Genomic DNA, 25,648 nt, shown 5'->3' with positions numbered 1-25,648 from the left:
TACAAGTTGTTATTTTATTTCGACCTGCTGAAGTAATAAATTGTTGAAAACGAATTAGATGAATTTCTTTGTACCACTACCTTGTAACGAAATACGTGTTTTTCGTCACGCATTTATTATTATTATTTTATTATTATTTTTTATTTTTAGAAAGCAAGGATTTTTGACCTTGTGGATGATAAAGATTCTTTTAGTTTTTACAACCTTTCAACCATTTGACGCTCAATACGCCCTTTTCAATTATTACAGCTGTTATGATAAGCAAATATACTTCTTAGTTAATGCTCACAGCGTGCATTTTTAAATTGTTATTCAAAATCATTTCTCAATATTATATTATCTCAATCAATTCAGGTAATAGTATTCGTTATTATATGCAAATGGAGTGTTGTTTTTTTTATTCAATCGTTTTACGACGTGTACGATAAAATTCCGAACTTCAGATAGCCAATAATTTGTATATGTTTTTCATATAAATTGTACAAATAATCCTGAAATTATCCTGATCACGAAATAATTTAAAGTTTAATTTTTCTGATCACACTTAGTCATATTTCTCATAAACTGCCGAAATAATACTAAAATTATTCTAATCGCGAAATAATTGTAAAGTTTAATTACATCAATCATTTTGATGTATTTTGTAATAATTTGCATAAATTAAGAGGTGTTGTGGTCATAGTATTCGTTAATATTCAATAAAATATATGCCTTTAAAAAAAAAAAAAAAAAAGACGCTATTTTTTATTAATTTACATAATTGGTATATTTGTCAGGAACTAATTTAAAAAAATGGCGTACTATTGATATTTGAAAATAACTCTTGCTAATTTTCAATGACTCGTGTTTTTATGAAAATTTTTTAAAAATCTATTCATTATTTTCTGATTTTAAAATTTGCTTAAAATTGGATTCATTCTGCTAGGGTCCTGTTTTTGCGAATATATGAAAGTAAAGAACACACAAAAACCACGGAGTTATAATTTTCTATTTATGAATTAATAACTTCATAAACTCAGTTTTTTCAAACAAAGAATTTTGTAAATGTTGCCTTTTTAAAGTGAAAAATATTGCGAAGGGATACCGTTTTTCAAGACAAAATAGTTAGTGAAGACTTAGCTAACTGACTCATATTTCTTCCAATTATACCCCTAATTATGTGTCGCTTAATAAACTGGAAAATTACTTAAAAACAAAGGAAAATTCTGCTGGGAACTTTTTGGTTTTACCTGAAAAAGTCGAAAATATTTCTATGCCATTTAAAGACATTTAGGCAAAATTACTTAACTCTAAAAAAAAAAAAAAACGTAACAGAGCTTACAGCGGTGGAAATTTAAGAGATGGACGGTGTGCTTAACACTTGTTGCAGAAACGGCATGCTGAACTAGAAATTGTTCGTTGACCAGAGGATATCCTTTCTTTTTATATTATTATTTTTCCGGTTGTCATGACAATAAGAATGCTGGGGTGAAAGCTGCATTTTTCAGTGTAATTATTAAATATTACTTTATTCCAATTTTTTTTTATTAAGATCCTGTAGTTTTAAAGAAGATGTGATTCTTTATCTTTCGATTGTATTTCAATTCTTCCAATAAGCGTTAATCTATCTTTTATATCTCACAATTACTTAGCTTCCTTTTTACTTTTATTAATGAAAACGCCAGAAAATTGTTTTAAAAAAATTTAATAAAAAGAAATGTGTATGATTATTGCTCTATTATAATATGATTTCATGATGAAATCTCATAAAAAGGCAAGAATATCAGAGTAGTTTAAATTGAATTACATTATTATTTAAAACTCGAAAAACTGCCCCTGATTTTAATTAGCATAGAATTGTAATTAAGGAAATTGTAAATGTGGGAAAACTGTGAATATCAAAGTAATAGTAAGGAAATTTTATTAAAGCAGGGGTCTGTCCAGACATTTTGTGAAAGGTCCATTTTTCGTGAAATTGTGAAAAAATTATTCACATTCTTTCAACCAGGGTCCGCTTTCATGAATTTGTGCAAATAGGGTCCGGTATTGCAAAAAAAAAATTTTTTTTCAAGGAGTTTTTAAATTGTAAAGACATACAAGATTATGCTCAACACTGTAAAATTATAATTAAAAAACTTAAATTTTAAAAAATATACAACAATTGCTGCTTCTGAATTAGAGATGCAACATACAAATATTATTTGGTATTTAGCCTATACTGCTGAACGCAGAATATTAATTTCGGACGAATAATGGAAGAATCGTCTTTCCAAGACAAAACTTAATTCGTTTACATCCATCTTTCTTGTTTTCTGCCCTGGAAAGGGTTTATTCGATTAACAAAATAATAATGAAGATAAACAAATTTGTCAAGGGTCCGATTAAAAGAAAAAATCATTTTGTGAAGGGTCCGTTTTTAAGTTAAAATATTTTGTGAAGGGTCCGTTTTCATGAAAAGATATTTTGTGAAGGGTCCGTTAACGGACCCAAATTTCTTCTAAACAGACCCCTGATTAAATATATAGATAACAATGAAAAAATTTTATATCTATAACTAATAAAATCATAACTGAAATCTTACGTGCCTGCGTTTTGGATTGGTTTATCTTTCCTTGTACTCAATGTTTTTCTTTTTTCTTGTTAGAAAATTATTGTTTCGATTTGTGTGTATAATAATCCTTATGTGCTAATAATAATCAATATAATATGTGAAATTATATATTGCTACATGACTAATGTAGTCAAATCTTGCAATCCTAACTTCGTCTGTTGATAGTTTTTAACAGCCTTTAGAATTAAAGGCCTGATATTTTATTTAAAGCACTTGTCAAATTTGAAGGTGCAAAATCTTTTTATCCTAAAGTTAAAAATTTTGACCTCATCCATAAACTAGAATCTGTACACCGAATACTTGCTTTTAAACGGATAGAGGCGATCAATAGGTCACTTCCTCGAACAGTAGAACAATCGGTCATTTCCGTCCTTCCGCTGCCTGCATTCGTACACTTTACTAAAGTCTAGTTAACTCCGAATCCTAGCAAGACGTTATTAATTGTAATTTATTTTCAAAAAAAAGTTAAAATGAATTTTTTTTCACCATAATTGTGTAAGTGTGCTTTTTAAATTCTTTCAATCGACAAAAAAAAAGTGAATTTTTTTTTTTTAAATCGTTAATTGGGCGGTATTTTTCTACCTAACTAAAACTCATTAAAGGTTTCGAAGTCAAGGGAAATAATAAGAAAAGCTACAAAGTTTTTATTTTTCTTAAAAGAATTGTTGAAATGAACAAATATTTTAAATATGTAAAAAAAAAACATTTTAAAAAAAAGAAAAAACTTTCTCTAAAAAAAAAAAAAAACTCAAAATCAGTCTAGAATTAGAACTTATAGTTGATAATCATTAAAATTAATAAATAATTCATTTCACTGTCATTTTCGCCAATTCTAATTTCATAATGAGAATACTAATAATAAAATTAGAATTCTAATTTTATAATTATAATGGAGAGCGTTATACAAAATGATCAAAACTTATCCCATCAAGTTATTGAAACCTTAGTTCACAAATACTTTCATTACCTAGAAATGAACAAAATTTAACATAATTGTCATTAATAACAATTGTTAACTCATCACAATTGTTATTGTCACAGCATATTGTTCGCTTAAAATTTTGAATATTTATTATGAAAACCATCCTTAAGTGGCTAATTAAAGTTTTCAATTGTAAAAACCTTTTACGGTGCAATTTTAATGTTTGAGTAGAATATCCGTAATATGTTGGCTGATTAGTCACGAATCATTCCATACTTTTTTGTGAATAGTTCCGTTTTTGTAAAAAATCTACTCATAATTTTGTAAATTTATAAAAATAGTGTCGTGTTCGTGTAATTTTGAGAAAAATTACCAGAACCAGTGGTTAATCCAAGCATTTTGTAATTACGCTAGCTTGTATGAATTTGTCAAAAATCTACTTATGATTTTCTGAAACTTTTTTTTTGTAACGAATCATTAAAAATTATGTACATCAAGGAGTTTGCTTTTAAATTATATATTAATGACGTCATCCATTTAGTTTTTCATTAGAAGAATTTTGTGTATGATTCATTTTTAAAGTGAAAATATTGTAAAGGTTTCATTTTTGAAATTTTGTGAAAGGTCCATTTTTATATTTTAAAAAAAAAATTGTTGAGGGATTCGTTTGAACAATTATTTATTTAATAAAAGGTTCATTTTGACTATAAAAAATTTTGTTGAAAGTCTATTACGAACCCCAACTTCTCTAAAATAACCCGTGTTATTACTAACTTTTATTTAAGTTACAAAATACGAGAGTTTTTTTAATCGTCAATGCATGAAAAGCGGTAAAAGAGAGCGACGTAGAAAATACAAAATGGCCGTTCCCTCTAGAAACGAGAGTTAGAACTAGATTTGTTCCCGGAAGAATGTTATTTTGACTTTCTGCCTAACCAGCATTTTATTTCTTAGCATGTGGATGCTAAACATTTCGTTTTCAAAATCGATACATTTATTACCGATTCGTAATTTAATAATCGATTCATAAATTTATTTAATTTATTCTTATTTTCTTAAGAGGAATTTACGACTACAAATTAAAAACTTAAAATAATAAGCTTTTTCAATTAAGAATATTAAATGCAATGTTTCAACAAAAAAACAATATAGCTATCAATGTGTAAACATTTTTAAATGACGTTGAAAAAATGAGCTAATTTTATTTCTTGAAAATCTGCCATATTTTAAATTTTACTTAAGGAATCTTAGGGAATTTCGTTTTTGTTAAATGATAGTCCGACTTTCTTATAGCCCTTGTTTAATTCTTTTTTTATTATTATTATTATTATCGCTATTCATTTATTTTCAATGTTTCCAGTACAAATTGTTTTAAATTTTTTTATTTTGAAAAACTGTTAAAAATCATTACAGTAAAACGTTTACTCAAACATATTTTTATGTAAAAGATATTTTTAGTTATTAGTTTTTATTCTTACTTTTTTAAGAAATAATGCGTTCTAGTGTTCCTCACTTAAATTATGGTCTGCACTAATTAAATAGCACCTTTAAGGTAAACCTTCCATTCCGACCATTAGATAAAAAAATATTCAGTGTAATTTTCCCTCTCTCTCTTTTTTTTTTTTCCCCCACTGTTGCATTATTAGTCTTGTATTTAGCCAATTCATTGGCAAGACTTGCGGGGAATATGAAAGTTTTAAATTTAATTTGGTGTTACCTACTTAATTATGAAATATTTAATAATAATGAAAAAAAAAACTTACCTAACAAGGTTGTACATAATAGGCTGTAACATAAATATGTTACAGCCTATATTTTTTTTCTGTACATAAATATATAATATGCATTGTATTTATTTACGTTATATTATGTTTTTCGACCTCATTCATTTTTTTTACCGTTTCATTTGTTTGAAAGTAATTAGATTTTGCATAGCAGTATGCAATTTTTTTCGGAGGAGAACCAGAGGAAAAAAAAGAATTCATGCTTTCAGAGGTCACAAAAGATTTAGTTTTTATATCAATTTATAATAGCTAAGCGTAAGGAAAATTAAATGAATATTTTGTTTTATAAAAGGAAAGATAAATTGCATCAAATCATATCTTGTATGGGTGCCATGCATTTATTTCTAGTTAAAAGCAATTGAAGTTTCGAAAACTTCGAACTTTTTTGTTCTAAAAAATAAAATTTTAACAGCTTTTCAACTTTTATCGTGGTCAAGAATTTTTTTATTGACCTTTCACTTACATCTTTAACTAAATCCTTGAATTAGATTTAATTAATTAAATAAATAAAATTTTAAAAGATCAAATGAAACAATCGAAATATCAAAGATTTTTAATCTTTAACTAGTATCTCTTACAGTATGAAATTTCAGTGCTAAAATGTTTATGTTTCTTCATAGTTTATTGAAATTAGTGTGATAAAAGGTTATTAAATTTCTTATGCTTGTCATATAGTTTTTTTCGAAATAGTCTTTGATTTGCAGATGGCGATCTTCTCAATCCTTATGAGGCCCACATTTGTACCCTGACCGCAGATAGCGCACCCCTAATTTAGCAAAATTGTGTTAGATTTAATTGTTAATAACTAAAGTAAAACGGAAATAAGTTTTTTGTTTTGAATTATTTATCTTACTCTTATACTATATTTTTCATTTAATTTTGTGACGTATAGTGCGCAACAGGGAAAAAAAAAAAAAACGGACAACCCTGAATAACTTTTGATTTAATGATTGGATCTACACGTTCTAGGACTCAATCTTTATGGTTCGAGGAAGGTGACTTGAAATATGCTAATTAATTAGTTAAGACGGTATTTTAATGTACGATTTCAGACACAAAAACGTACTTTTTCTCTAACTAAACATGCCTTTTTTTCCCCGACGGATTCGGATTTCTTACCCCCAAAATGTTGGATGTAGTCGCAATCACGAAAATAACTTAAAATATTGCCTGCACTAATTAATTGACACATTTGAGGTCACCTCCTCGAGCGATTAAGATTGAGTCCTAGAACGTGAAGATCTGTTTATTAGATCAAAAGTTATCCTGGATGGTTCATTTTTTATTTTGCTCATTGTTCAATATTTTAGGCTTTATTTTTCCTTAGTGTTTTCGTGAGAAAAGGTGTTGCTCTTTGAACAAATTTTGAATGTCTAAAACGTTTATTCAGAACATTAAAACTATTCATAAGTGTGATTTATTATTATTATTTCTTAAATGGAACTTAATATATATATGAGAGTCCATTTAAGAAGTTTGGATCCTTTTTCAATACTTTTCATTCTAAAAACGGACCCTTTACAAAATTGTTTTAAAAAGAATTCGATAACATGTTTAATTCATAATTTATAAACCACAACCTTTTAAAGCCGTGGTTTTCCAATTTTTTTTTTCGGATATGGAATCCTAAAAGGTCGGCCGACCTTCTTCCGATGGAACACGGAATTAATAATTAAAGTTTAAAAAGGTAATAGTAAACGTACTAACTGAAGGCAAACGTACAAAGTAAAATTACTAATTGTTTTGAAAACATTTAATGGGAACAATGAAATTTTTTCATTGTTTTTATGATTGATAGTTAAATGTCGAGTCTAGTACAGTTCTAAATTTGCTTCTAGTGTATTATTATAAGCCGAAAATTAATAAAATAAACCGAATTAAGGTTTTCGATAAAATAAAAACGGAAAAATAATTCTTATGAGCTTTAAAATGATAAACAGTAGGAAATATTTCTTTATTGAGGAATTTACCAATTTTATTTTGATTCGAAAACCACAATGGGAAATATCGAGGCAATTCTTATAAATTTATATTCTTTTTTGAATCTATTCAATATATTGCTGTTAGAAAAATTATATTTAATTTTTGATTTTTATTTATTCACTGGTATTTCATAAAGACAATCGAAATACTAAATAAATAACGGAATATTAATTGAATCTGATTGTTATTACAGTTATTTAAAAATAAAATTCATAACTGTCTTAACCCCTTACATTGGAATTCTGGGGTTCCGCGGAGCAACTTTTGGAAACCACTTCTTTAAACGCATGTTTTATTTATTTAATTTTTAAAGAAAATATAACTTTTCTCAAAATATCTGTACAGACCGCTGGTTCTTGTGATAGTTTCCAGAATTTGTTTTCCTATTTTCACAAATTTACAAAAATATGAATTTTACAAAGTATAGAATGATTCTGCATGTACTTTAAGATAGTACTTGAGAACAGTATGTAAATTAATTCAAACATCCATTGTGCATCACGTTTCTGTATACTTAATCTTGCCTGTACTAGATTAAATGTTCACAGAATATTTTATTCGATTAATCCATTTATCATATATATATATATATATATATATATATATATATATATATATATATATATATATATATATATATATATATATATATATATATATATATATCAGGGGTCTGTTTAGAAGAAATTTGGGTCCGTTAACGGACCCTTAACAAAATATCTTTTCATAGAAACGGACCCTTCACAAAATATTTTAACTTAAAAACGGACCCTTCACAAAATGATTTTTCTTTTAATCGGATCCTTCACAAATTTGTTTATCTTCATTATTATTTTATTAATCGAATAAACCTTTCCAGGGCAGAAAACAAGAAAGATGGATGTAAACGAATTAAGTTTTGTCTTCGGCAGACGATTCTTCCATTATTCGTCCGAAATTAATATTCTGCATTCAGCAATATAGGCAAAATACCAAATATTTGTATGTTGCATCTCTAATTTAGAAGCAGCAATTGTTGTCTATTTTTTAAAATTTAAATTTTTTAATTGTAATTTTACAGTGTTGAGTATAATCTTGTATGTCTTTACAATTTAAAAACTGCTTGAAAAATTATTATTTTTTTTTTTTGCAATAACGGACCCTATTTGCACAAATTCATAAAAGAATGTGAGTAATTTTTTCACAAAAAGCGGACCTTTCACAAAATGTCTGGACAGACCCCTGATATATATATATATATATATATATATATATATATATATATATATATATATATATATATATATATATATATATATATATATATATATATATATATTTATTTATTTATTTATTTTTTTTTGTCGATTAAAATCCAGTTGTTTAGTTCTTTTGCATCTTTTTTCAGCTTGCAATTATGTTTTTAAATAAATTTAAAATCTTATCTCCCTCCTGGGGAGTTGATCATTTCGGCTTAAGAATGGCGAATTCACGAAGGTCGATCATTTTTACTTTTCACCTTTACTCTTCTGGTGTTAGCATTTGTATTTCCAATTTAAAATTCATAACTGTTGACTGTGATAGCACTAAAATTAAATGCCTCTCTTAGATGATCACATTAAATAAATAAGAATATTTTGAATCGTTTTAAAACAAAATCCATCCCCACCCTACCATTTTTTTCTTTTCTTTTCCGGAAACGAAAGATGGAAGTTAAAAGTGACGGGTGAGAGCTCGAAAGGGGATGAGCGGGATCAATTCTATTTATATCTTCAACGCTGAAACCACAAAATGCTGGAAGATCCCTGCGTCTGCGTCAAACATAGAGAGGGTATAGGGAGAAAGGCTGATATCTATAATCAGTGCAAAATCTGCCTGATTATGCATTGAAAAAAATATAAACGATCGCATTTTTATGCTTGTTTTTTTTTCCACCATTATATTTGCTTATGTTTTTCATCCGCATCTCTTGAACCTTTTTTTTATTTATTGTATTGTATTTATTTAAGTGTAAACAAAGTATTAAGTGTTTTACTAAAAACTTGATAATTTAAATAACCTTGCCCAAATAACAAAAACTTTAAATTTAGCAAATAAAAAATTTTTTTTTTAATAATTTTCTTTATGCGTATAAGTTTCCTATTAGATTTTATTTCTTATATACTAGAGGTGCACAACTTTTTTAAGTGAAGGGCCACTTGCACTGCTCGTAGATTAACGAAGCGCAGCACGCATGTTTAGTCATGTTAGCGGCAAATATGGTGATTTTTATCTAAACCAGGGGTCTGTTTAGAAGAAATTTGGGTCCGTTAACGGACCCTTCACAAAATATCTTTTCACAAAAACGGACCCTTCACAAAATATTTTAACTTAAAAACGGACCCTTCACAAAATATTTTAACTCAAAAACGGACCCTTCACAAAATGATTTTTCTTATAATCGGACCCTTCACAAATTTGTTTATCTTCATTATTATTTTGTTAATCGAATAAACCCTTTCCAGGGCAGAAAACAGGAAAGATTGATGTAAATGAATTAAGTTTTGTCTTCGGCAGACGATTCTTCCATTATTCGTCCGAAATTAATATTCTGTGTTCAGCAGTATAGGCTAAATACCAAATATTTGTATGTTGCATCTCTAATTTAGAAGCAGCAATTGTTGTTTATTTTTTAAAATTTAAATTTTTAAATTATAATTTTACAGTGTTGAGCATAATCTTGTATATCTTACAATTTAAAAACTCCGCGAAAAAGTTTTTTTTTTTTTTTTTTTTTTTTGCAATAACGGACCCTATTTGCACAAATTCATAAAAGCGGACCCTGGTTGAAAGAATGTGAGTAATTTTTTCACAATTTCACGAAAAACGGACCTTTCACAAAATGTCTGGACAGACCCCTGTAAACATTAGTGTTCTAATCACTAGATATTTTTATCAGTAAACTTAATAACATATTTGCAGAAAATTATAAATTGGGAGGGGTGATATAAATTCTAACCAAAAAGGAGCTTACAGAATGAAAGTGCAAAAAGAAAAAAGATAAAAATACGTATTTTATAGAGCAATATTAATTAAAATTAAATTATTCAATAAAAGAAAATTTATGATATTTAAACAAAAACCGTATTAAAAGAAATTTTCACTGTGTTCAAAGTTACCGCAGGCCGCATGTAGCCCGCAGGACATAGGTTGTGCACCCCTATTATATACTAAGTTCAGGCAGTATTATGTAATCTTTCCATATTAAACAATCGTAAGTTCCTCCGATGCTGTTGTGGGTGTTTAACTTAAAGTTACATTTTGTTTTACTACTCAAAAACTTGACTTAAAAGATGTGTAGAAAAATGTACAGGGATTACTTGTGAATTAAAAGTAAATTAATAAATAAAAGGAAATTTTAAAAAAGTGACATTCGAATAAATAATTATTTGAAAATTATTAACTGCTAAACTTATAGTAAAAAATATCCCGCGGATTGCTCTCCAGACTGCAGAAATGCAACTGCAGAGTTGAAATTTGACGGGCTAAACGAGCCATGTTTGTACGTAATACGAGTTTTTTCGAAATTGCCATTTGCTCATAATTTATCTTAATATTTAATGCTTTTTTAGTGAATTTTTTCCACTTTTTCTTCTTTACATTACATTATGTATAGCAACGCAAACACTATAAGACTTGAAAACGTGAAATGTAGAACAAAGTGTAATAAAAAAATTCCATGTGAATCGATCTGGAGTTAAATTTTGACATGCTTATTTACGAACCTGACGCAATGTTTTTTCGTAACTCTTATTTCTTTGAAATTTATTGCAATTTTAAGTGGTGCTTCTTTCTTGAATTTTGATTGTTTTTTAAATATTTATTATTTTTCTTTGCTTGCATACATATGTACTGTATTCATCTTTATGTTGCTTATAACTCTATGAATTTTCTGATCTAAACTGCTGAGTAGATTTCACATTATTTTATCCTTTACAAAAAAAAAAAAAAAATGATTTTAAAGTGAAAGAAGAAAGTTTAAAGTATATATTGCTCTAAATAAAGAGTGCACGCAAAAATTGATGACCTTTTGAAAATTAACGTCGTTTGAAAAGCATGTCCACGCTTTCTTTGTATATTGAGAGTTAAATCGAAGTTACTCTACCGTAGCTTTTCACCCCTTTTGTTCCTAAGCGTAAATAAATAAATAAAAAAGCTTAAAGCTCTAACTGCATAGGGACTGTCAAAGAGAAAAGAATCGTTTGCTCATGTACGTTTAATGTGTATAGTGTCAATGACATTTCATTTGAATGCGGTCTTTTAACACTCAACTATTTTATTGAAATTTCTTACGTTTACCTGTCAATTTCTTTTTATACACATTATTTGACTTAAATTTTAATTGTTTTTAGTGGTAACTACACATATGACTGACTCTTCACAAAATACATTAACATAAAAATAGACCTTACACAAAATAGTTTATAGAGGAAAACGGAATTATTATTATTATTTTTTTTTACATTTTTGAAAAAACATATTTAAAATAATTCTATCAAAACTCGAGATCATAAATTTTAAACTGAAACTCATTCAAAATTTAAAAAAAAAATTTTCACGGAAATATGACCTTCTTTCATACATCAATAAATTTATGAATAAGAATGATTATGAATACACAATTTCACAAAAAAACCGGATTTTTATAAAATGTCTAGACAGACTTATTGTTTTCAAAAATTTTCTTAAAATTAGGACCTTATTTTCACAAAATTATGAATAGATTTTCCATAATTTCGTAAACATGGACCTTTCTCAAAGAAATCTGAACACATTTTTTTATAAAGATTTTTTACGAAATCGGGACCTTATTTTCACAACATTCTGAGCAGATTTTCCACAATTTTATGAGCATAAACTTTTCTAAAAAGTTTAAAATGATTACTGGTTTTTGAGATTTTTCTGAAAATTAGAACTTATTTTCAGAAAATTATGAGCAGATTATTCACAATTTCACAAAAACGGATCTCTTGTAAAATGTCTGTAACCCATGCTTTAGTATCTACAGTCCCTGGCCATATTATGAGACGCACTCTAAGATTCTATGTAAAATCTTAATTATCAGGTGATACTATACAGCTTTATTGTTTTTTACGTGACTGAAACCGGTTTGCAATTGTTTATATTCGCGTGTTAATTGGTTAACAATACGCAATACGTTAAAAATAAATACAAATAGGAAGTATATAAAAAATTTCCTGAATAAAAACCCATTATATGTATGTTTAAATGTAAAAGTATTGCATATAAACTCTTGCAAAACATGTCATTATTAAAACACTACACTGCGTCTAATAATTTGGTCTAATTATTATTATAGACTAATATAATAAATACCTGATATAATAAATCTAATATATATAATTCTCTTACGTGGCTCCCAAATTTTGGCTGTATTTCTTTTCCGCCGGTGGCAACGTTTGCTTTGTTTTGTTTACGTTACTATTTCTCTTACACGGCGAATCGACCAATGATTGCCGCTAAAAATGTCACATGCCAAATCTAGCTGAGGTGGCTCAACATTTAGCACTTTTAAAAACGGAAACATGAAATAACCAGAGAACATCAGCTGCGGCAATCTCATACTATTAAGCTAGGCAGAAGTGAGTAGTCTTTGTCGATAGATCTCTATTTAAGTATTTTGTCGAAAGCTCTTTTTTTCACGAATTTATATATTACGAATTTATTCAAATTTATTTTAATGACTTAGTATTTACTAATTTATTTTTTAAAAAAAGTTGTTACATGGATTTGAATGTTTTGAATTCTTAGAATTTTGTGCATTTGCAATGTACCTAAGTTAGTAGCGAGCGAAGTGAGCTTGGTTTGCGAAGCAAACCATATAAGATTGCGTAGCAATTTTCGGGAGTTGGCGAGCGTTAGCGAGCAGGGGGCGCAGCTCACTTGTATTCTATATTTATAGAATATAGCGTCTAATTTATCCACTCGTCGAATTTATATGATGTATCGTCTAATTTAACCATTTGATAAACTAACGTAAACAAGTGCAAACCGCGTAAAAACATCAAAGCTATTTAGTATCACCTGATAATTAAGATTTTACATAAAATTTTATAGTGCGTCTAATATTTTGGCCAGGCGACTGTAGATCTATAACATATCTTTTAAATCGTATGACAGACAAGTAGACCTTCGGGGCATATAACACAAATCCAGTCAAAACTCCCATTTCTCGGCCAAGTTACAGAATGTGCGATACAACACTTGAAATGGCTGTAAAAATGTTACGCTTTATTTTCTTATCGGGAAATTTAAATAATATTTTAAGATTATGAAGTATCTTTCGTTAATACTTAATAAAAGAATGAATTAAAATCCTTATCTAGTTCAGGTGTGTTGATGTTCATCCTGTAACTCGAGTAGTCTTTATAATTTTTTACACCCAAGTTTTAAGTACTCGGGGAAAAAAATTATTTTTAATTCATTAAAATAAAACAGCTGATTTAGATAGCATCAAATTATCCTTAATCTGGAAGCGTGCGATAAAAATTAATTTTTGTTGAAAGTTCTGAAGATTTGCCGGAAATTAAAAGAGATCATAGCCCATCCTTCCAAAACAGTTTGCTCGCGCTTTAAAAAAAATTCTCTAAGCACTTTATTTGAAGCGCTGTTTATTTATTATTTTTTTTATGAAAATAAAGGAAGAGAGAGGAGTGCGCTGACACTCATTTCGCTGATTTTTCGCTCCATGTTCCTTTCTTACCCGTGAAGTTCTTCTCATCTCCGCTTCTCTCTTCCATTCTTTTATCGAAGAGCAGCAGAGAGGAGGGAGAATTGAAGGAGACGTCATTGGAACTTCGTTCTCCCATCTCTCTCTCTTCCCCACTTTCTTCGCTCCATCATAGTTGCCATGGTAGCAACTATGTTCCGGCGTTTTCACTAAAACTCTGCTGATGATCGGTGATCAACCGCCAAAGCGCTACATTGAGGTCGCCAAATTGCGACGCCTTCCTCCTATCACTCTTCTTTTTTCTCTCTCTGTTTTGATTACTGCTTTGATGACGCGTATGCATTATTAGGTACTATTTAAATATGGCGGAATAGTTTAAACACATTTTTGGGCGCAGACAAAAAGGTATTCGGAATTTTTTTTTTAAAGATAATTTTTGTTTATTTATTGAGTTAGGAATCTTATGTGATGATTAAGTGCTCTTGTAGTATATGTGTCCGTATCCTGTCTCCGGCATCAAAACGCTGATCAAACGCTCCGTGAATTTTGCGTTTTTCTCGTTCTTGTGGGTCTTTTTCGTGGTTTCCGTCTCATTTATCCTTTTCACAGATTGCATAATGATAAAATTCCTAGAGTACTGTGTGTAATAAAATTTATTAACTATTTTATATAAATTTTGGTTTATCATTAACTTAACGATATTTTTTGTTAGGTATTCAAGAAAAATTTGAAAACTTTACAGTCCGGAATGTATAGCTTAAATAAGATCAAACTCTGTTTTATTTACATCAAAAATTAATTATAAAAAATTTTAATTAATTAAAAAATAATGATTTTTTTTTAAATATTATTTTAAAATCTTGTTTGTTTGAAATTCAAGTAAGTTAAATAAAGTTTCTTTATCGATAAAAATGTTATTAAATAATTATTTTAGAGGTATATCTTAATTATTTGAAAGAGGCGCTATTGTGCAATTTTTTTTATTTATTAATATTGATAAAGTTTGTATTTTGCCTTTTAAATCGAATCAGGTGCGTTTTTGTTTAGCAGATAATCAGTATATTTCTAGCATTTCCATTATTATATTACATTATGTATGTACGTTAAGATGTATTGAGTGATAAATAGCCAGGTTCACAAAATTTATGTCATTCAATGCCACTTTCTCTTATCAAGTATATACGTTAGATTTTTTTATAAAGGAAAAAACAACAATTTATAGTATTCAAATAATAGTTTTTGTTATAGTGCTGCTTGATATCATAACAAAATTCCTGTGGCGGAATTTTTTCGGGCTTTCTGCGACATACCTCTCTAGTACTATCTTTCTGCAAGATACTTTTTAACAATAATAAATATACATTTTACTAATTTAAAGTAACAGAAACGTCAACTTAAAGAAAAATTCGGATAAATATTTTATTTTATTTGAATACGTAATATATTTTATCCATTCTAATATTATGGGCGATATTCTCGCATTTTGTACGAGGAAAAACACACTAATTATTTCTTTTTTCGCATTTTGTAAATCATCATCACTAATAAAAAATCTTAAATATCAAAAATAATAATTTAAAAAAATCGTGAATTCCGTAGCAGTACCTACCGAAAAAAAAGATCGACGTTGAAATCACGCGAATCGTACACTTTTTAAAAAGGGTTTAATAAATGCGTGTTTTCACTTCGAGAACATAAGTGATTTCACTTTCACTTATGTTCACTTCGAGTGATGCGTGTTTTCACTTTATTACAATCAGTTGTTGTAATAAATAATAGGGTATTAAAAATAATATCATATTTAAAAAAAAAAAAAAAAAAAAAAAACGACGAAAATTTCTGTAGATGAGAAAACCAACTTTTTTACTTCATTATTCTTTATTTTTCATTGTTCTCAATTGAGAATTTAAAAAAATCACAAGCATTTTTTCCCACTCAGATACACGAGAAAGACATCTTTTGAATATAGTTTTAAAGAAAACATGAAATCTCAAAAATTTATGCAAAAAAAAAAACCCAAAATTTTTTACTTTCCAAAGGAAGCATCTTTCTGCAAGGATTCAATATCGTTCTGTTACGCCGTGTTGCCACAATTCTGCCACTGGGAGCAAAATTAGCTAGAAATTTAATTGTGATCTCATATTAGACATATTGTTCACTGCTGTCTAATTCTTACCTCTTATTCTTATTCATTATGTAACTCCTTTACCTTTTTCGTGTAAATATGGGTTTCAGATTTCATAGTTTTCTCCATTGATATTTTTTGTTTTCTCTTAATCAAACATAGATTTATCAAACAATTAACAAACATATGGGACAAACTCTTAATCAAACAATTTATGGCTATGCTTTAATTTTTTATTATTTGTTTTTCTTTGGGGATGTTTTTTTTAATTTTATAATCGTCGTTGAACAGCCGACCCAATTTTTGGGTTTACGACTGCTAATGTTTAACGCCGTAGCTTTGTAATTTTGAACACAATCCAGAAGACAAAGGATCAAGTACTGGGAGAAATTTGCTTTCGTGAAGAACTTTTTTTGTTGTTGATGGAACTCACCCTCATTGGCGTTGCATGGAGAGGAAGACCACAAGAACATCCCATGGTTAGCCTGACGACAAGGGGACTCAAACCTATGATCCGTCTGCCACTGAGGATATTTCACGTTAGCACTGTGGTCGGTGCAAGCCGGACGTATCGACAAGTAATCGCCGGAATTCGAACGCGGTTCACCTCATTAGAAAGCAAACACTCTATCCCCTGAGACATCATGGCTCTTGGGGATGGATTGTAGTAAATCCAAATTTGACAAAACGAAATATATTAAGTAATAGAATTAACGTTTTGCATCCAATTTCATAATCATGTTCATTAGCTAGTTTATTAAAAAATAGAAATTAAAATAATATCAGACACAGGAACGATTTTTAAAAGTGCTGAAATGACATCATATGACTAGAATAAGCTATTTAGAAATAAGCTATTTAGAAATAAGCTATTTAAAAGGACACAGAAAGAGCCTCTGGCTTATAAGACCAGCTCTTGTTTACCACATTCAGTATTTGCGACTGCAATAAAAATCAAGGCTTTGGATCTTTTTTTTTTTACAAAAAATAATAAAATAAAAAAATTGGGTTAATTTGATTTTTTGATTCGATTTTTTATTTATTTTAATAGTTTCAAAAGCACTTTCAGAACATTAATTTATAACTAAGTTACTTTTCACGAATTTTATCATAGTTGAAATACTTATAAAAATATATTTCGAACTATATTACTAGTTATTAGTGATACATAGAACATAAAAATGCATGATTCAAACTTGCTAATATGCATAATTATTAATTATTGAAAAACGGGCTAGACAGAACAAATCATTGACTAATTTCACATATCTTTTCTCTTTTAAAATGATCTAATAAATTTTCTCTCCTGAACTGTTGATAAATAAATATTTCGATGTCAAAAAACTTTACTAATTTATTAAGAAGCACTAGGGTTTTATCCCCGTCGTGTTGCTGCTCACTTACCTTGTAATTTTGAACCCAATTCAGAAAACAAGAGAACTCCTGGATCAAGTATTGGGAGAAATTTGCCTTCGTGGAGGACTTTTGGTGCAACTAACCCTCATTTGCGTTAAAGGAAGCGGAAGACCACGAGAACCTCTCAAGGTTAACCTGACGGCAAGGGAACTCTACCCCATGATCCGTCTACCACTGAGGATATTTTATGTCAGCACTGTGGTCGGTGCAAGTCGGTGTGGTCTGGGATTCGAACACGGTTCACTTCATTTAAAGGCGAACGCTCTATCCCCTGAGCCATCATGACTCAGGGTTTCGTCGTTTAGAAAGTATGAGTAATAAATCTTAGCTATTTAAAAATAATCATTTTGCTTTTATAATTTTTTTTTTCGAAGTTAAAAAACGTAAGCACTCCTTGAATGTTCATAATTATTATGTTACAACAAATTCGAAAGTTTTCTGCCATCTAAAATTCTACTTCGCATTACAAATCAAGTAGTTTGTTAATTTCTAATGACAGAAAAAATAAAGCTTCATACTTTATTCTAAGAAACTTCATCCCCTATTCACTCCGAATTCTATTTACGTTAATAATTATTCTTCACCCTTTTTCCATTTTTTAAATTTTGCTCTTTGTTGCACTGATTTACTCAAAATCTTCTTGCAAGTTGTGTTTAGTATCACTTTTAAATTAGGTATCGTGCTGGAGATTAATTACTGAACTTATAATTTAATCAAAATTTTATTCAGTATCTCTATTATCTCACTGACCCCTGTGAGGAAGGAGTTGAGCGTCCATTGTAGTATCAGAAGTATTTGTTGTTATCATCTAGGCAGGGCCCGACCTAACCAAATTGCCCCCCCCCCTCTACTTGTCTATTTCAGTAGTGAAGAACAGAACTTAATGGAGGTATTTAAATATTTCACCTCATTGTAGATATATAACAAAGTTGACTCGAACCTAAAATAGCTATAAATGTCCCCCTTGTCTTCATACGATGGATTAATAAAGAAGCTCACATGAAACTGACGGATTTTACACTGTACAGATATTTTGTTTAAAAGAACTTCATTAAAGAACGAAACCTAAAATAAACCTTCTATTCGATTTGGGGGGCCGGGGCAACTGCCCCGTATGCCTTTGTCAGGCTCTGTCTATATCAGTGGTTAACAACTGGGGGGCCGCTGCGGAGCCTTTTTTTGTGGCTCGCGAACTAAATTATATTAGTTGTCATTTTTTTGCGGACAATTTTCATAAAAAATCTATATTGGTTTAAAATCCTTTTCTAATTTTAAAAAAACTTAATTTCTTTTTTTCTGTGAAATTTTAAATAACAAAGGTGCAAAAGAAGTTATTTCTCAGGTTTTGCATCCAAGAAAATATTTATTCAAATGCAAAAATAATCATGTATGTTGCTCTTTTTTATTTCGTTTTTTTATTTTTATTTATTTATTTATTTATTTATTTTTGTGAATATGATTTAGAAATTGCGTATCGGAAATTTTCTCGAAGAGATTCTCCGATTTAACTTTTTGAAGCCACTCATTTTGGACGAAATTATTTACATCTGTACATTTTAAATTTAAAATGTAAATATCTATTCTCTTGTGATTGCAGCAGACAAACCTCAATTCTCTCATTGAACATTTTGTGTGCTACTATGTAAGTTTTAATACCAACCTTTTTAAAGTTTTATATCTTAACAATTAGTTATCTGTTGCACATTTATTGTTTAATACTTTAGGTGCTTATTAAAGTTATTGTAGCCAGAATTTTTAAAATGCAATTAAATATTTTTAAAAATCTACTTCTTATTTTAATTTGCAATTCAATACTTTTGTTTTTTACAACTTGATAAAAATCTGACAGTGATATTTATGTACCTTCAAACACAAAAGAGCCCTATATAAAGTATTGATAAAGTTGCGACCCGCCATTTGACTGATTTATTTAACTGTGGCTCCCGGCATCATGTAAGTTGGAAACCCCTGAGTTAGACTATACTTGCTTGGGGGGGGGGAAGTAAGATTTGCTGAAACCATGGTATCATATGGGAATTCATTCTTTGGGTTGTGTTCAAAATTAAAGGTTATACATGCACATAATAATGTATTTAAGACATGAATGTTTCAGAAGAGCAGAAACCTGGTGATCCATATGGTGCTAAAATAAAATATTTTGAATATAGGTAATATATAGGAATAATAAGGTAAGTGTCCCGTTGGCGTAAGGCTAACACTGGGTGATTTCTTTTCTCTCTGCTAAGCCACGAAGGCGAGTTTGCCTTCCGGCTGTATTTGGGAGTTGATAAGGGAATGTACTTTTTTTCTCCTATATTTTCAAAAATATTCACGATTTTTTTAAAAAATATTTTGTTAATAATGCTAATTATTTATACTTTTGCGTTATATGTATCAACTGTGTTAACAGCAGCCAACATCTTTAAAAATATAACAAAATTAATTTTAAACACAATCTGAAAACATTTTTATTTTTTAATGGAATCAAATCCCGATGATTGTTATTTATTTCACATATTGCTCACACCGACCCAGGTACTGACGTCAACAATCCATAGCGGTAGACAGGCTACGAGTGTGATTTCCATTGTCGAAAATTGATTGTGGTAAAATTTCGTGGTTTTGTTTTCATGTAACGTGAGTTGTTTCTTTCAAAGAGCCTCCACGAAGATTAGTTTGTTTATTGCTTGGTTCTCCTGTCTTCTGGGTTGTGTATAAAATGACAATGCTATTTAGTTAAGCCGTGATGGCTCAGGGGATAGAGCGTTCGCCTTCCAAAGGGTTCGAATCCCAGCGATGGCTGGTACCGACCACAGTGTTGACGTAAAATATCCTCGTTGGTAGACGGATCATGAGTTAGAGTCCCCTTGCCGTCATATATTTATATAATACTTATTTTGTCTTACATGATACATTTATGTACACTTTTTCTATTCTTTATATTTCTCTTTTTCAATTATTTTATGTACATAACAAAATTTGTTTAATTTAATATTTCTTTTTTTAAACAAATGTAATGCACACCTTTGTCATCTGCAAGACTTTTCATTGTTGTATCCTAAATTTTATTGTAAAAATTATCGAAAGCAAGCTGCTACGTACTATATATTATGTATTATGCAATTTTATTTTTAATAAATACCCGCTGATCATGCTCGCTCCCGGGGTTGTGGCGAACCGGACGTGGACTATACGTGTAAGAGTTTTGCAAACGTGTCCACGTCTGGAGGAAGAGAAAAGTCCCCTTGCCGTCAGGCTAACCGTGTGAGGTTCTCGTAGTTTTCCTCTCTATGTAACGCAAATGCGGGTTAGTTCCATCAAAAAAGTTCTCCACGGAGGCAAATTTCTTCCAATGCTTGATCCGGGAATTCCCTTACCTTCTGGATTGGGTTCAAAATGACAAGGCTACGGAGTTGAACAGTAGTAGTTTTAAATCCAAAATTGGGTCGGCTGTTCAACGACAGTTATAAATATAAATTTTAAATTCCTATTACGTTGGATGCCGATACGGATCGTCTGTTAATTCTAGAGGAGGCCTCTCTAGTCTTGGAGACATTTTTCTGAAAGCCGTCTTCCCTCATTCACCAGATGTTTCAAATAATATCAATAATGAAGCTACGAACATGTATATATCACTTTAGAGAAAAATTTCTTCGGAAAATAAAATAGTGTATCTTTGTGTTTATTTGTATTTTAACGCTTTGATAGACCCTTTTCACCCTGCGGATAACAACTGCTGTTTGATACATGGGATGAGCGCATTTCACTATTACAGAAATGAGCATGAATTCTAAATTGATACTAAAAGGGGGTGGGGGGTGGACTGTCGGTGTTTAGGGTTTCCATAATAACTGTGTGTGCTGGCTCTCAGATTCTTGTTATCCCTCTTCTTCTCTCCCTTGATCCCTCCCACCTTTTCTCTGCATTTATTTATACATTGTACTTGAACTCTGCAGAGAGCTGCGAGGCCCTTAATCTCTAAAGGTAGTGTTGTGTGTAAAAGCACCGGCTTGGATTGTCATCGGTCGCTTCACACAGTTTTTGCATTCGATTAAACGTTGTTGTTGTTTAAATATCATTTCGGCCCCTGTCTCATATGGATTATATTACATCTGTGAAGCTAGAATTTCATATGGTCCGTAGATGTGAGTTGCATGTTGTTGTTATTATTTTTGATAATAGAAATAATGAATTAGTAGATGTAATTTTGGGAAGTTATTATTTTTTAACTTAATATGTGCAATCGAAGTGCTTTGTGTTCATTAAAATTAACTTTTTACGTACCAAAAAAATAACTAAAATTAAATTAAGTTATACTAGTCAGTGCTAGAAAGGTTTGAAGTGTTAGTGTAATTTTTCATTTAATCTTGTTTTTTCTGTTAAAAAAAAAATAGAAAATCGACTTCAAAATTGCTAAAGCAATAACCTGTACCAATTTTTTTTTTCCTTTCAAAATTACTTCCGTTTTATTGTATGTCTTTTCTGCCTTTACTGTAACTTTTTAGCAATTTCATTTCAACAAGTAAGCAATATAACTGCATTTCAGTTTCCATTATTAATTTTCTGAAGTGATATTTATTAATTTAATCCTAGCAAAAAAATAAAAGCTTGAAAACTGCGCAATTGAGTCTATGCTCTATGATTGTTCTACCAGTTTATCCACGCATTTGAAAAATAGTGCTTATTTTATTATTTAAAGGCATTGATACTGAATTTTAGAAAGGTATTTAGGACTATGTTTATTTAAGAAAAAAAGTTTTTTTTCTTCACGTGACAGCCTCATGATTTATCAAATTATTGTAAGTTTTCAACATTGATTGCTATAAAGATTATTATTTAGCAAATAAGTAAACTATAGAGATCTAAACCAGTCAGTTCTTCAATTTAACCCGTTACTTTTGTTGTGTTGACAGTTTTTTTTTTTTTTTTTTTTTTTAAATAAGGGAGAAAAATAACCTGTTTGTTTTTCAGTTAAGTTTTAAGATTCTAAGGAAACATTATTCAAATTTTTTCACCTAATTAAGGTTTCAGCAAATTTGCACCGTTTCATGATTCAAGGTATTGATATTATCGTTGCAACGTTGAACTGATTTTCGTGAAAGTTTACAAAATTCATTTCAAATTGTTAATCCCTTTTTCTTTTCTTTTCAAAGACACATATCCATTTAATTGTAAGATTGTTACTTTTCCTCTATGTATACGTTCATATTAAATCCATTAAGCTGCTAGCTTAGTTAACTTTTTACTCCTCCTTTTAAGGAGGTTCGATGTTTTAGGTTCGAAATATTTAATGGCCTTTTATTCAAAAACTCATTTTTATTTAAATTGTAAGATTGTTGATTTGTCAATAAGAATACATTTATTCCTTAAGTTTTTAGCTTTGTTAAATTTTTTCCTCCTTTTATTAGTTGGTTTTACCAAATTTGATAGTGGAGTTTCGGAATTTCTTTGTACTCAAAATAGCACCTGTCATACCATAAATTATGAACAAAAATATAGAATGAAATCGGTTCTTTACTTTGACTAAAACTATTTGATAAAGATCAAAATTTTTTGTCTTCAATTTTTTGTTCAATTAAATTTAAAAACCAGACTAAAAAGTTATAAAATACTGAGTTTTGATGCTTATTCATTCTTAGCGATGGAACGAAAAATATTTCTATCGGCTGCATGCTCTTCAGAAAGTAGCCAAATCGGATGATTTCTGTTGCTATCAGGTCACTCATTTTACTGTCTGCGATTTGCTCTTGCATTCAACCACCATAGCATCTTTCCACCCCTCTATCTTTGGAAAAGTAATGTTGGACCCTCCCAGTGCGCTCACACCGTCAGCCCAGCTGTGACCGAATGTAACCTTCAACACTGACTCTCACAACTCCTTCCCCCCCCCCCTGATTTCCATCCCACCTATACCCATTTCCCAATATTCTCATTCATTTTCATAGAATGCTACTTCAAAAATCTTTTTTTTCTTTTTTTTTTCCTACCTTACTTTGCACCTTCTTTGCTTCAGATATGTTCTTATATGCATTATGTACAAGCATCTAGATAGAAAATTTGTAAATTTTCATTTAGTGAGTTCTTAAGATTAAAAGTGAAATAATGTTTTATCTAGAGTTTGTATGAAGTGTTTTGTTGTAACAAAGCCGAAGAAGCGATTATTATTTGTTTTTTTGGTTACATGCTCTTTTTTTTTTTTAATTTTTTTTTTTTAAAGAAAATTAATTCTTAAATAATTTTTTTTATTAAATATTGTTGCAAAATATAAAACTTGAGATACAGTTACTGATTTATGAGGCCCTTGCCTTGTGCCCCAACCAACAAACTGACCACAAATTTCTGTGAAAACTTTTCTAAAGTTCGCTAGAATTACAACTTATTAGAATTAACACTAGAATTCGAACAAGAATTATTACGCAATTTAAAAAAGACTTACTCTGTTATTGCAGTAAAGTGCAAAAACGTTTACAAATAGGCCTAAGGTTTAAAATGTGTTAGTGGTTGCTGGACAAATATGTAGTTATAAAATGTAGAGAAATAGTGTAAATATCAAACCTTTAATACACCGATTTGCATATTCAACTGGAGTCAGATTTTTTATGGATCAAATTTTGCAATCAACTTTGATTACATTGTTATCAATTAAACCACTTGAAAGCCTGCATGACGTTGGCACCTTTTGGCAAGGCTAAGTTTTTTTTAAAGCAGATATGATTTAGGCTTGAAGGGGGAAAAAGACTCTTTTCATAAGTTAAATTATAAAAATTAAAAACAACTAGAAAAATATAAATTATAATAACTAAATTTCAGCTTGTGTGTTAAGAGTTATTTATCAAAACATTGATTCTCTAACATTAAGAAGTACTATGTTGGTAGCGACTTTAAAAATTAAAACTCTATTTTTAATAGTGTAGTCACTTGATGGCAAATCCCCCCCCCCCTTATACAATTTTTTTTCTTTCTGTGCGCATTGGCTTTGATTTTCTAGCTATAATTACCTCTAAGGGGGTTTGTTTTCTTTAGGTGAACGTGGTTGCACTACCCTAAGCTATCCTAGTACTTCCACCCTTTGTTAGCACAAGACTTAGTTTAAATTTATAGTACCTTATGTGTTGCTTACCTAGATTTCATAATATCGCTTACGTTTGACTCAGTATAACCGATATAGGATCTTCTGTCATTAAATTTAATATTTAGCTGAATTCTTATAATTAAATATAAAGTTTATTTTATTTTGTGAAAAAATTGCAACCCTGATATCAAAAACTTATTATTTCATCGTGCGTTTTATCACAGAAAAAATTATCACCACACTTATATAAAAAAAAAGGTGGCAACAGTATTGATACAAAAATAGAACGCTTCTCTTTGAAATATTTGTCGCTGTTTATTATTGTTTATTAAAATGCTTTTTTTAATATCTTCTCCCTTCTTAATTATTATTCATTTAAACTAAATTCCTTGTCTTTCAATCGAACCTTTAATAAACAATAATAAACAGCGACAGATATTTCAAAGCGAAACGTTCTTTTTTTTTTTTTTTTTTTTTTTTGTATGAAATCTGTTGCCACTTTTTTTTATATAAATGTTAAACTTTCTGCACTGTGATAAAATCAAACTTATGCGAAGATTCCAAATTTTTCTGTGATAATTTATTAGATTGCACATTTTATTCTAGTGGCAAAAATATAATAAATTACCGAATGTTCATTAGCAATTAAAATTTAAGATTTTTTTTTATATATATATTTCGTTAAGAACAATCTTGCAGATGCATTCGATCTACATTACTTTTTTTCAAAATCAAGTTTCACAAAACCTTCATTATTAAAGGAGAAAAAGAAAATATTCGTTCCTCTTCTAATTCCGCAGGCGTTCATGTTCTTCCGCCGCCATTAAAGATTTTTAACGTGGAATTTCGTTTAGCTACGGACTCCATATTTTCTCATTTTCACTACACCCTATTTGTCTGGTGCTCAGATCAAGAGTATGCATGTGTTCATGCATGGATTTGGGGTCACCGTCTGTTGAAGCTACACTTTTACTTTCTGCTGGTTGTGTGTGCAGTGCGACTTGTTCCATTTTTCTCTTCTCTTTTGTTACCAAGGTTCAAAGTTGG

The 25,648-nt window shown here is 29.5% G+C and overlaps 1 protein-coding gene across 4 annotated transcripts in view; it reads left to right on the top strand.

The window, feature by feature from the left end:
- Positions 1 to 25,648, top strand: part of LOC107447736 (serine/threonine-protein kinase tousled-like 2) — a 131,042-nt gene that overhangs the window by 11,087 nt on the left and 94,307 nt on the right. The window contains exon 1 of one of the 4 annotated variants that reach the window (XM_043050518.3): positions 21,434 to 21,674. The exons of the other annotated variants lie outside the window; for them this stretch is intronic. The gene's annotated coding sequence lies outside the window, so the exon portion shown is untranslated. Of the gene's footprint in view, positions 1 to 21,433; positions 21,675 to 25,648 lie in introns of those variants that run through there. 4 annotated transcript variants of the gene reach the window in all.

Source organism: Parasteatoda tepidariorum, chromosome 2 (assembly GCF_982258835.1).
Source record: "Parasteatoda tepidariorum strain Cologne lab strain chromosome 2, Ptep-v5.0, whole genome shotgun sequence".
NCBI lineage: Eukaryota > Metazoa > Arthropoda > Arachnida > Araneae > Theridiidae > Parasteatoda > Parasteatoda tepidariorum.
The sequence above is the reverse complement of the archived record's forward strand: the minus strand, read 5'-3'. Positions and strand labels throughout refer to the sequence as shown.